The following is a 13,847-nucleotide window of genomic DNA, read 5'->3' as shown; positions in this document are numbered from 1 at the left end:
CAAAATGCGAGTTTATTAGGGTTCAACTATATTGACTCGTTAGCTTGGGTACTGTCAATTTTTATATAAATGATGTAGTTGTATGTAAATAATTTGATAGTAGATGACAAACCATGTCCAATGTCGTTGATGTAAATGAGAAACAAAACTGGTCCCATGATTGATCCCTGGGGAACACCAGACTTTGCATGTGAAAGTGAAGATGCATGTCCATCCACATAAATTGATTGGCTGCAGTTGCTCAGAAAATAATTTATTCAGCTTTTTTCCAAACCAGTGGCTACCTTATCATTATACATAGAGCCATCTAGAGTTGAAAAGAAGCCTTCCTTGTCAGCAACCAAACCATGCAACTTAGCTTCCAGATGCGTCTCAGACAGCATGAACACCGTTGTGAGGAGTGACCAGGCTATGTACAACAAAGGCAAGCTGAAAAAGCCAGTAGGCTTTTTTTGTGAAGCTAAGTTGCGTGTTTTGGTTACCTTCATTTACGTACTCTTCTATGAACATAATGATAAAAAGTACTCAAGGATTTAATAACACCATCTCAAGGAAATGAAATGAGAAGAGAGTGTGCTACTCTTGAAATATCTGCAATAAGTGCATAGTGGAGGACGTTTGCAGCTGCATCGCCAATAATAATAATAATAATAGCAATAATATTATACAAGGCAAGACATAGCCCAGCGAACCTCTTGTGATTGCAGTTCTAACATAAGCACCAAACTAAAAGGCCTTCAAACCAAGCCAAATTTGTGGCCACGACAAATATGCACAAGTTTATCGATGTGAGAAATGCTGTGCTTGGAAAGTCAGATATGATATGTGATATGTAAAAGGAACATACATCAAAATAGTGCATGTACCAACGTGGAAGCTAAGGAATGCTTTAGTCAATGGGAAGAATAAGCTGCCGAGCGAACTTTCTGTAGTCTTCTTTACACTGTAATCTGCCACGAGTGTGACAACATGTCAGTCTATGAGACCTGTGATTTCAATGAAAAAGTTAAACAACACAACAGTTCAAAATGAAGTCACCAAATAATGGGTGGCCTTGGATGCCCTCGCTGAACATGCGGAATATACAGGCTTTCAAATAGACTGGTCAAGCAACCGTGTTCTGGTCGAAGAAAACAAGCTTGCATCATGCCAGCACCTGGAATCCCTGCACATTCACACAGCTGCCTGCACATATACTCAATAAGATTTATGGAACGCTCACCATATACTTTTGGTGCTTACATCACGCACCTAGTCATACATAAATACGATGTACCTTTCTTATGGCTGTCATTCAGAACAATATCAGGTGCCCAAACATCAATAAACTTTGTGTTATTTTGGTCGGTGTATCCTTTTGTTTGTACACTAAGAAGAAACAGTTATGCATTGCCTTTTTTTAGGCCTCTTCTAGCTGTTCACTGTAGTTGCAGTCGAAGGAGTGACTTTTTGAGTATTGATCAAGGGTAATGCTTATTTTTGTGATGGTGGCACAGACTCCTGCCAGTTTCCATGGATTAGCCAGGTTTTACCAAAGTTCCTGCAGTTTTCCTGCAAGGCCCCAATTCCCCGACTTTCCCAGGTTGGTAGACACCCTGCACAAACAAAGATAGATGGCAGTTAACTCGCGTCCTGTACTCTGTCTTATGCAAGTGTCATTCTGCACTTCATTACCTCCTTGGAAGTACTTGCTGCTAGGCAGGTTGGTATAACATTATTAGGGAAAATTCTAGACGATGCGAATGTGTGGTGGAGTGTAAATATTTTCTGTAGTTCAGCTGCGACCGATGCTCTTTTTCTGTGCTTTTTCATTTTTCCAGAGGTGCTTAGGCATCTATAATTTCCCCCTTAGCTTAATTACCTCCCTGAAGCTATGCATCATCTTGCCCATTAACAACCATTGTTAAACTATTGTGTGTGGCATTGTTGATGCAAAATGACCTTAGAGTATATGCTAAAGCTCCTGCAGGATCACCGGCTGAATGTGACAACCAGTTCACCATTTATAGGACCCGAAGTATTGACATTTTCCATATATCCGTTCGTACAGTGCTTCATTGGAGTCATGCAAGCTTAAAATATGGTGCTCCCACAGAAAAATCTTTCTTCCTGTGCTGTGACCAACGGGAAAACTATATAGACAATAATGAAAAGAGATCACAACTAGGCTTAGCTGTGTGATGTCTGCCTCAATAAAAATGTAATAAATTAATGCAAGTGTGCTTATATCACCATGGTGTTGCCAGTTTATTACGTCATTTGATATGAATCTCTGCTCGCTCCACCATGGTGTTCCTAAGGGTGTACACAGTCTTACCTCTGAGACAGCATTGCCAGAACTAATTTCACTGTCACAATCTTGAACAGGTGTGCAACAAGCATGCGCCAGTGCAGAGAACACAAGAGAAGTGGTCCCTGCTTGCATGTTCAAGGTCGTATGCACGCACACCGGACTATGATTTTGCAGTGTCTTACATTTTGAGTGGAGTATACATCGTGATGGCGGGAGCCATCTCTGTGGTCACCAGCTAGACTGTCACAATGTGCATATTGTTGCTTCAGACAACTGTTTACGACAGAAAAAGGGCACCGTAGAAAAAAATATTTTTAGGCTAATGTAAGGGCTTGTGGTGAGGAGACTCTCAATAGGTATATGGTGTGTCATCTTGCAATAGAGAAGCAACATTTATACCTAGTTTATGTTAGTAGGAGTCTGCTAAACATTGGCCATACAAGCTTGTGGTTAGAGAAGAATGATGTCCAGAAGATGCCCTCCTGAAATGTTAACCTGCACCGTCCTCCCTTGCCCTTCTTGGTGCACAGGAATTTTCGCCCCATAGGTACTAATTCCTTTAGTGGGAACTCTTGAAGGGCTTCTGAATAAGCTCACTCTTACCACCTGCTTTACCCAAGGGCAAATCCTATTGTTGGAGCTTGTTTGCTTGGCAGAAAGTTTTAACAGGAAAAGAAGCTTCACTCGTCACACAAATAAAGCTACAGCATTGCAAGATTACTATGATGTTATGTACACAGAACTCCCACATACAACTCATTAAAATGTCACCACTTATCTCTATGGTGCGCCTGATTATGCCTTAAGACAGCATGTAAGTTTCTTGATCCTATACTTTTTAATCAGTACATAAACCTTGAAAAAACAAGATCGTGACGTGCAGTACATAAAACCAGTGCTTATGAAGTGCAATGATGCCATCGGAAGCATCAGCAAAAGTAAATTCACCCTGCTGGAAAGCAAATTGTGCGTGAAGCCTGTAAATGTACTGTTAACAAAGTCTTCTCGACAACTTCATTACTTCTACTTCTGCAATTTTCATAATCCTGTCTCTTCATACCTTGCTGTCAACCCAAAAATTATTGACCTATGAGGTGTTACTCATATGACCATGCTCATTTAACATACCTGCAAGCCTCAGAGCTAACATAATAAAATTGAAGACTTTAATAAATTAATGTTCTCTGCTACTCACCCCTTCAAAAAAATTTTTAGCATCCCCTTCAAACCTGTTTTTTTAAAGACTCAACAGGCACAGTGACGTGACTCATGAAAGGGATATCCGGAGCTTGTGGTGCAACTAAAATCTTTTTGGAGCAGCATAAAAGCTGCCTGAAGCTTTTAAGCTAGGTCTGTTGCACCACATGTTACAGGGAACTAGTTCATGAACATATGCATGCATGTTCACTTGGACTTCTGCTCAACATAAACGTAGGCTTTTTGCTTTTTTGCAGACATCCCCAATTTATATAAAGCTACCTAGCACTTTCCGGGAATTCACATGGCATTTGAAATGACTCTGGCTTTCAAGGATAGTTTTGCTACAATATTGAATCACGGACTGGTAAGACTATTTATGCATTGTATTTACTTTCCAAAAAAAAGTCTGATTATATTAATGCTTTTATTAGTACAACCTAATCGTTCAACCTGTGGAGAAGTGGTTGCTGTCATCGTTTATGTACAGAATTGTTAGGTCCCCGATTAATGAGCACTTCATAAAAAAAGGGTTTTGTAACTGGTCCTTACTGCCAATTATTTATTATGGCTCGACAAAATTTAGAGTTATGGGGGAGTAAGTAGTTACACTTGGCAAACTGTTTGACATGTACAGTCGTCGAGGTCGAGAAGCATGACATGTACAGTCGTCGAGGTCGAGACATACCGGAATAGTGGAACACCATGCTTTCTAGGAGAAGTAAAGTGATTGTACAGCATGCGGTACTGCTGATAAAATTTGCCCACTGTATGGACTTAGAACTTAACCACCTTGTATGAAATATTTTGAAAGTAAACTGTAAAAAATAGGACCACAAATAAAAAAAATAACTAAGTGGTCAGTTCTATATGCAGGTACTAAATTACTGTATTTTAATACAGTAAAGCAAGGCTGTTGTCCAAGCACAACTAGTTCATTATTACTTTTATCTGACAGTAACCACAACAGTTAGAAACTATTTGGCTGAAGTCACGTGGTAACTTTTATAGTATAAGCGGGTTCAGATTGTTAAGAAAGTTGGTGCCCAGCAACGTTTTCAACTACATTGTACGTTCATGTTTACTGTGATAACATCTTCAAATCGCAGGGGTAACGTATGGATTTCAAGCGTATGCCATATACTTGCTCCCTGAGAGAACACAACAACGAAGAGTGCACGCATGCTTGACACAAATAATGAAATTTATGAAAAAGATGTAGCAGGTTTCGTCTCTTGGTGCAGATCCCTGCAGGCACTTACCTAATTCTCACACCATTTTGCCAACAAGCAGCCCATGTAAAACGCCAAACATGCGCTATTATGTCGGGTCATAACCAGTTTCCTCTAACCACCTTGCACTTAGTTCTGGCACGACATACGTTTCAAAGATCTATTTCTTGCAAACTGTGTGAGTAATTGTAGACCATTCTTCAACAGTTATTTTCTGCTTACTCGATAGGAAAACATGAGCTACAAATTTTCTAAGTTTCTAAAATATGAATGGTAATTGAATTGTGAATGGTAATCTACACCCTGCCTTAGCATACATTTCCTTTATAATCATTTTCAATTTGAGGCATGGCACAAGTTTTGAAGTACGACTGAAGCCTCTCATATGCATGTTTCGTTTATTTGAACGTGCCATTTAACAATCATGAATTAATCCTGCAATGAACTAACATCTGAATGCCTTGCGAATTACCTGCCACAAAATATATTTTACTAGGTAAATTGTTCTGTGCATGTTACACAAGCTGAAGATGATGACGATACTGACTGCCGCATCGTCACTGATGAGGCAGAGGATAGCGCGTGTACAATTTAGGTGCACACACGAGGCCCAATGTCAGTGCTACATTTCCAATTTAAACACGAGCGCGCGCAATATGTATGTTTTACCGCAATGCACAGCGTGCACTTCACCGCAAGGCACGACTGCCTTGCGGCACTGTTTAATTTTAAGAAGACGCTTAAGGTTTCAATTTCGAGCGAATATTTATAGTGCTCCCAGCATATCTTCAACTTTCTTTCTTTTTTTTCTTTGTATACACCCACAAGAAAAGACATAGCTTAGAAAACCGATTATCGTAATCGGCGACCACATATTTAAGCCACTTAGAAAATAACGTCGTGTGAACGACTGGTAATATTCTATCGCTTCCAACTTGTGCATTTCGTATCTGTCTCACGCAGTTACGCAAGAAGAAGCTTCAATGAAAGTTTTAACGCAAGCATACATGTCACGAAGCGACACATCGATCCTTACGCTACACACGCACTTACCAGACATACACGTACGGCATACATCCACAAATAGCATAACACACGGTGTTCATGATCGGGCAAGTCGTTACCACATTGATTTTAGACAGTATTACAGAACGAGACCACGTATCCATGCGCAGAGGCGGTTCTCGCGAATGCATAAGGCTCCCGGCCAAGCAAAGACCACGGATAAATAACCACCGCACAGTAAAGATCCTCACAAGTTAGTGAGGAACCTTAGACCTTTCGTTCCCACCACCTAAACGTCCCCAAAAAAATGTCCAACACGGCGATTCTATCGCCGTCTATTCATACGTTTTCAGCCAAGTCAAGCCGGTTTTAAGCGGCTATAGGGTGAACCGAACACTTTTGCCTCGAAAAGGTTCGTGCCACCCGGTGGCAGCAGGGCGGCCATGGATATTCTTCGGTAGAGTTTGGCGACTCTTTCATCACGCCGCTCTCCACACCCCGACCTAGCGCCACCCTCTTATCGTAACGTAAAACCTCTCTCGTTGCCGGCATGCTTGCCGGGGTGCTGGTAACCATGGTAAAAAACTCCAGGTCTGAGCGGAACGCGCAACATTGTCACAGCGAAATCTCGAAGAGCAGCTTTTCACAGCCTTTTCTCAACTTTCTGAGTAACTGCTACAAGCACACTTGCTGGGTACCCATCATGCCATAAATAATTGTGTAGTATTCTGGCATTCACTATGCCAGAGAAGCGTGGTATCCACAACACACCTTCTAGTGAACACCCAGCGCTTCTAGGAGAGGGCAACGGAGCGAGCATGTACAGCAGTATATGAGCGCACAGCTGTGGCAGAGAGATAAACGGGAGAAGAGAAACAAAGCGGAAGCAGCACTGAGCCACCTTATCCTACGTTGCACTCACATGAAGAGGGGGCCCTTGGCGACTGTTCTTTCCCCCACTGCTTATGCGCCGACTCTCCCCCTTTCTTCGCGCTCGCGTAAGGAGATAGTTGGCGCATGCGCACTAATGGTGGTCATGCTGCATGCTAAGTATGTTGGTATTCTTCCATTGCACCTCCACTGAAACCTAGCGAGTCTCCAGAAATCACATTGCCATTCATGAGTGTAGCAGCAAGATGCCTCAGCCTGCTGGGCTACCATGGCAAGAAAACTAAGGAACATGGGGCCACAGGTTAGAATGCCTACTATTACAATGATTTTGATTATTAGTCGAATACAGGAGCAGGAGCATATGGCAGCAAAAATTAGGAGCAAATGTCAATAAACCAGCAGATGAAAACTTTTCGAGAGATACAAAAAAGCACATGTTCAGCAAGCTTCAAATTCATAAGCCACCGGGCTAAGTTCCACAAAGGCACGAAGAGTGATTTTGCAGGTTTTTGTAAAAATGCCAGATGTATTTGCAATATAAGACACTATTGACAGTCTTCAACAAAATGTTCCTAACAACACAGGCACAGTCACAGGCTTTAGATGAAATTAGGGGTTTTACATGTCGCAACAAAGATATGCCGTAACAGGGGAGAGCAAATCAATTTCGTGAAATTATCCAAAATACTCCTAAATTTAGGTTCACATACATGCCATTTACATATCCATGGCCCTCGACCCTTTCAAATTCCATCCTTCCTGAAACTAGACAACCATGACTGAAAGTCACATCTGTGTTCAAAATATCACCAACATGACCCAGAGACCTACACTGGGGGTGGCACACCCGACCACTGCCCCCCCCCCAAATTTTTTTTCCACTAAGGCATAGAAAGTGAAAAATAACCCTTGCAAGAGGGTGCCCCTCCCGAAATCAAGTTGGTGCCCCCCCTTTCACCCCCTGAAAAAAATTTCTGGCTATGCGCCTGACTGTTAAGCTACCACAGTGGGTGTAACAGCTGGGGAAGGCAACAAAAATCGCAGCAAATTCACTCTCAACGTTAGCTAGAATTTGTTCCCTTCTTTTTCTACAAATTATGCCACATACCCAAATTTATGTTCACTGGCTGATTGGAGAACTGCTAGCTGCACAGTTGCAGCACATGCCTCAGTGGGAATTAAAAGAGGACCTGCAACACCTTATCAGTAGGGTTAGAAAAAACTGCTATCCAGTAATCAAGACTATGATGAACACGTGAGGCAAACAATATAGCACGGCATGCAGCTAGAAATTTAGAATTGACTCACAACGTAGGCTACAAATTGTTCCCTTTTCTTTCTACAAATGATGCTGTATGCCCAAATTTGTGGTCACTGGCCGATTTGAGCATTGTTAGCTGCACAGTTACGGATGTCACCGTAGAAGACAGACACGCAGCCGTGTGCGTGATCACATTGAAGGTGAGTTGCGTGTTCGAAGAGAAAAAAAAAATGTGCTCAAGGTCCTGACATGCGTGACTTAACTTGTTTCTACCGTGCCATCCCTGCCTGCTTTGCTTCCACCGTCCTTGTCGAGATAGGAGAAGAGAAAAAGCAATTTAGTGTGCAAGAAATCTTCGACTTTGCTCATACTTCACAGATTCCAAAAAATCTAACGGCGGTCGATTCATAAGGCAATGTTTTGTGAAATGTTTTTGTATATGCATATTACGTCAAGTGAAAAAAACTGACTTATTTCTAAAGGTCAGTTTTTTGGTTTTTGATCATGGGAAATGTGCACTTTTTCGCCCAACATTTTGCTGCAGAAAGCTTTTGCCTAGTTTTTTGTTTTCTTTATGAAGAGTTACAGGCAAAAATGTTAGACCACCAATCACCCACAAAACTGAAACTGCGAGTTTCGTCTGCATCCTATGATTAGCTTGATATGTAGTATTTTCTTCGTTATTTAGCTATCATATCAAGTGCTAACGTAACAGTGCTCTAAAAGCATTGTCAACTCCTCATTTTTTATCATAATAGTCATAAACGTCTAACTAAATAAACACATAACAAGGTCAATGTGTTGTTCGTGCTCAAGAACTGATATGTGAGCTTGTCAACCATCAAATTTACTCTCGTTGATGCTGCCTGTCATTTCAATAATAACAGGAGAAGAACATTTGATATTAGAAGCAAATTTGAATCAAGCCTGGCCTCTGCACTGCAAAAGCTTGCCTCAATATTAATTAGCACCACAGCCTGAAAGCACCGTGGTTCTGGTACTGACCCTGCAATGTCAGCTACAAAACAAAAACGTAGAGTTGCCACTCGAGCAAGGGCGCACAGCAGTAAAGTCGGCGACAGAAGTGGCTGCAAATATTGAAAATTTCAGGACTCCTGATCATCTTGGAAGAATGCTAACATCATCTTAATACATAAGAAAGGAGATGACAAGGACTTGAAGAATACAGGCCGATCAGCTTGCTCTCTATAGTATACAAGCTATTTACAAAGGTAATTTCCAACAGAATCAAGAAAACATTAGAATTCAATCAACCAAAGGAACAGCAGGATTTCAAACAGGCTACTCAACAATCGACCACATTCATGCTATCAATCTGCTAAGAGAGAAATGCTCAGAATACAGCCAGCCACTACACATAGCTTTCTTAGAATACGAGAGGGCGTTTTATTTAGTAGAAATATCAGCAGTTATGCAGACACTGCGGAATCAGAGCATCGACGAAGCATATATAAACATCCTGGAAAAAATCTACATGGGATCAACTGCTACCATAGTGCTTCATAAAGAAAGTAACAAAATAACAATTAACAAGTTTGTAAGGCAGGGGGACACAATCTCCCCAATGATGTTTAACACGGGCTTAAGGGAGGTTTTCAGAGGCCTAGAATGGGAACAGTTAAGCATAAGTGGTAATGGAGAGTACCTAAGTAACCTGCTCTTTGCCGATGACATTGCATTGCTCAGTAACTCAGGGGACGAATCCCAATTCATGATTACGGAGTGAGACACGGGGAGCAGAAAAGTAGGTCCTAAATTAATCTGCAGAAAATGAAAGTAATGTACAACAATCTCGCAAGAGTGCAGCTCTTCGAGATAGGTAATAATGCACTTGAACTTGTAAAAGACTATGTCTACTTAGGACAGGTAATAACAGCAAAGTAGAACCACGAGATTGAATTAACTAGAAGAATAAAAATGGGGTGGAGCCCGTTTGGCAAGCACTCTCAAATCATGACAGGTAGATTGCCACTATACCTCAAGAGGAAGGTATATAACAGCTGCATCTTGCCGGCACTTAGCTACAGAGCAGAAACCTGGAGACTTACAAAAAGGGTTAAGCTTAAATCGAGGATGACGCAGCGAGCAATTGAAAGAAAAATGGTGGGTGTAACCTTAAGAGACAAGAAGAGAGCAGAGTGGATCAGGGAACAAGCCGGGGTTAAGGATCATATAGTTGAAATCAAGAAGAGAAAATGGACATGGGCCGGGCATATAACACGAAGACAGGATAACCGCTGATCATTAAGGGTAACTAACTAGATTCCCAGAAGAGGCAAGTGGGTTAGGGGGAGACAGAATATTAGGTGGGCAGATGTGATTAAGAAATTTGCGGGTATAGATTGGCAGCAGCAAGCAGAGGGCCGAGTTGAGTGGCGGAACATTGGAGAGGCCCTTATTTCACAGTCGACGTAGTCAGGCTGATTATGATGATAATGCTTATTATCTGGTGCAAGCGATCTGCTTGTTCCCGTCTATTTTGTCGACTGTCTCAGAACACACATTCCCGCTATTTTTCCGTACGGGAACAGTCATAACTCTTTTGCTAATAAATAGTTTTCAGTAAAACTTGACACAATTCCTTATCAAACTAGTATGCATGCTTTAGTGCCCCATCGCTTGATTGCACGTTGGGCGCCCGTGTAGTGTACACGTATCCCGAAGTAGTATGGTCACTAGCAGGGGTTCGGTCTTAGCAAGCCGCAGGGCACGCGATAACCGTCGCCGTGGCGAAAACACAGTACTGCTGAAGGTCGTAACACTTTATTGTCTGCAGCAACATCAAAACACAGTACATAGCCAGTTGCAAAGGTGCAGCGGGGAAGCAAATGGGCGTATCCATGCCACGGGCGAGAAGTACTACACAGTGGTGCCACGAGCACGTGTCCGTGGGCAAATGTGATTCACGGTAACACCAGGACAAAGGGCCCGGTTGCTCAAACGAGGGCAAAAACTCCGTGCGCACTGGCTTCAGATAAAGGTGAGCGTCCTCTGCAGGCGCAAGGCGCGGTTGGCGAAGTCCAAATGAGCCCCAAACAAAAGCAGCCGACGGACGAAAAAGAAGTGCGTGCTTACCTTATGTCGTCCCGGAGAGGTTCTCTCTCACTCCCGACGCGCGTGCGCGAAACGTCCCGAGAGACTCCGCGCACGGTGCCACAGTCAACATCCGCAACCGGGTGAGAGGGGTTAAACGTCCCTCCCCACTCTCCCAACGCGGCAGACCGTTGAGGAGAGGAGAGTCATGTCGGGACATCAGAACGCAGAAAGAGGCGGCGGCCTAGCCTCGATTCCCGCAACGCGATGAACCTCAATGAGCAAACATCGTGCTACAATAATAAATATGGCTGCCTTATGTGCCGTTAGTACGTTAATACTTATGTGCCGTTAGTACTAGGGGATAATTTCTGGGTATTCATTTAATATAAATTTTTTCAAAATATTCACGAGATCTCATTTGTTTTGGTTCACTGCACAGGCTAAAGCTTTTTTATTTCCCTATGTCCCTACAAAAATAATATTCTGAGTTACAAGCAAAACTTGAGTTACAAGTATTGGTGTGGGGCCTACCTTTAAAAAATCTTTTTAATTATGAAAAGGTAACAAAAAATGGGATTGCTTATAATGCTCACATGTGCCTAAAATGGTGTGCTTTATATTGCAGACTAATATTCTGTAATGATTATTGCCTTAAAAAAATTTTTGACTCTTGGCCTCGTACCTTAACAACGCAGGCGAGGAAAACAGATATCTGCCGTAAGCTGTCATATTTAGAGATAAAAAAAAACAGTGGCGCGGTCATCGCTGTTACGGAAGAACGTACATTGGATGGCGTAACAAGCCTGCCAACGTCTCATTGTGTATGATAGCCGCACTACATTCAGCGTCAAAAATTAAGCTCACCTGAGATGAGACTGGATCTCAATCTCGCGTCGAAGTTGATGCTTCATTCCGCTCTTCTGAAGCTGAGACTTGAACATGACCTGAGCAAAGAGCATCACGCTCAGTTTGGTTCTCATTCGATGGACTTTACGAAACAACAGTGGTCATATGCACACAACAGTGCAGTAAAATTTGACAATACTGTACGTCTCGAGATGAGCCGATCTGTCATTTACACAAGTGTCACCAAGTAATAGCGATTGCCGCTGCTCATGCACCTTTGAGAATACCGAAGCGCCAGCAATCATTTCTATGTTCCAGGTTTTACAACTCCATTTTGTGATGTTCATCTTATGAGATCAAATGTGCTTCTTTCACTATATATAGAATAGGGGAAAACATCAAAGAAGCTTTGATTGATTTGATTGATTTGTGGGTTTTAACGTCTCGAAACAACTATTTGATTACGAGAGACGCCGTAGTAGAGGGCTCCGGAAATTTTGACCACCTGAGATTCTTTAACGTGCACCGAAATCTGAGTACACGGGCCTACAACATTTCCGCCTCCATCCGAAATGCAGCCACTTCAACCGTGATTTGAACTCGCGACCTGCGGGTCAGCAGCCGAGTACCTTAGCCACTAGACCACTGTAGCGGGGCATCAAAGAAGCTTTATTCCACTAAGTCAGTAGTTACTGCTTGACGTTATAATTATAATAATACAAGGTAATAGAGAACGATGCCAAAGAAAGCAAATGAGATAGGCTTGTGTGAATGATAGTAGTGTATTCAAATTCAAATTATTGAACATTTCAACGTATTCGCAATGAACCAATAAATGTATAGTATAATAATCCGCACGCAACTGCCTTTAAAAGCAACTTTTCTGTAGTGTAATAATGCTAAGCCAAAAAAGTACCTGTCCAGGAGAAATCCGCTCTGCCGCGAAGCCCCCCTCCCCCTCAAATTTAAAGTGGCCCGCAACATTTCTTGAGCATGGTCAGAAAATGCTGCCAATCAGTACTCGAGGCTAACGAGAACACGCAAGCAAAATATTAAAGCGCAGTACACGGCCTTGAATTCACAATAAATTCTCAAAGTCAGCTAAAAACTGCTCTCTTCTCTCAGCAAATGATACCACAAGCTAAACAATCACTCGTCACAACCATTGTATCAGCCACTTGCTGATTTGAGCATGGCGCGCTCAGTCATTACTAGGGGCTGCTGCAGACAGCCGCCTTTTGTCTACATGAACGTGCGCGATAACATTGAAAAGTTGCGTATTAGAAGAAAAGAAAAAAAGAGCGTGATCTTCTTTCCCAGTGCCATCCCTCCTTGCTTAGCTTCCTCCTCTTTTGTCAGGACGAGAGAAGAGAATGCAACTGCAGTGGGAAACAAATCTTTGCAACTCCGCTTGTACTGGACAAATTCTAAAAATTTTTGCTGTGGTGAATTCACGAGGCAATAAGCTTCGTTACTGAATCCATTCCTTGGCTACTTGAACAAGTGTTGCAAGGCACTTTTCAATAAGCATATTACCCTCAAATCAATTTATCATTTTATTAAGCTTAAAAGCTTGTTATGACTGCTTATATGCTCGTAAGTAAATAAATTTTGAAATCTTACGTATTTTACAGGTCATCACTCACACCCTACTGAAAGTTAAATCCTGCTACTACTCAAAGTTATTTTGAATTTCTTTGAACAAAAGAAATATTGCATTTGCATAGAGGTCCTATTTCAATTTTGAAGAAAGAATGTACAGGTTAGTTACTTGACGATAAATATGTCCATTTTTCTTTGTATATCATATATACTATTCGAATTCTCTTCAAAATTATTCTACTAAGATCACTATTCACTTTGAATCTGGAATTTACTACTCGCACAAGCCTAACATGAGATGTTATTAGAAATAATTGAAATGTAGATGTGGAGAAAGAAAAGCAGATGAAGAGATAACTCGCCACGAGCAGGGACCAAACCTGTGACTTTAGAATAATGCATCTGATGCTCTACCTAATGAGCTACACCAGCGGTCATCCCTCCGTCCACTTTATGGGGTGTG

This window comes from Rhipicephalus microplus, chromosome X, assembly GCF_043290135.1.
Source record: "Rhipicephalus microplus isolate Deutch F79 chromosome X, USDA_Rmic, whole genome shotgun sequence".
Lineage (NCBI taxonomy): Eukaryota > Metazoa > Arthropoda > Arachnida > Ixodida > Ixodidae > Rhipicephalus > Rhipicephalus microplus.
This window is presented reverse-complemented; position numbering follows the sequence as displayed.